Source organism: Ctenocephalides felis, unplaced genomic scaffold (assembly GCF_003426905.1).
Source record: "Ctenocephalides felis isolate EL2017-DRISC unplaced genomic scaffold, ASM342690v1 CF-g0.4_SCAFFOLD_01886, whole genome shotgun sequence".
NCBI classification, from domain to species: Eukaryota; Metazoa; Arthropoda; class Insecta; order Siphonaptera; family Pulicidae; genus Ctenocephalides; species Ctenocephalides felis.
The window spans coordinates 142,398,822-142,399,182 of record NW_020538040.1 but is presented as its reverse complement, the minus strand read 5'-3'; positions in this window follow the sequence as shown (position 1 = coordinate 142,399,182).

Sequence of the window (361 nt, the reverse complement as noted above, 5' to 3'; positions counted from 1 at the left end):
GGTGTATCTATTTGTAGTCAGATATTTTGATATGCACAGTTTTACCCTCACTTTAATAATTTTTAACTTTTATTTTCAAATTACAACAATTACGAAACAAATTTTCTGATTGTTTGGAACCAGTGGTTTAGACCAGTAGAAAGATTCGATTCAAAATATGCACACAAAAGTGATTTTTGTACTAAAGTTAATTGCGAAGAAAATAGAACAGAATTTTATGCAAAGCTTTAAAAACGAAAAAAATCACAGGTCAAAAAATATGACGTAAGTTGTTTACTGGCTGTCGGTAACTCTGGATATAAGAATTAGATAATTTAAAAACAAGCTAATTTTACTATATCCTTAAATAGTTTCTGCTATT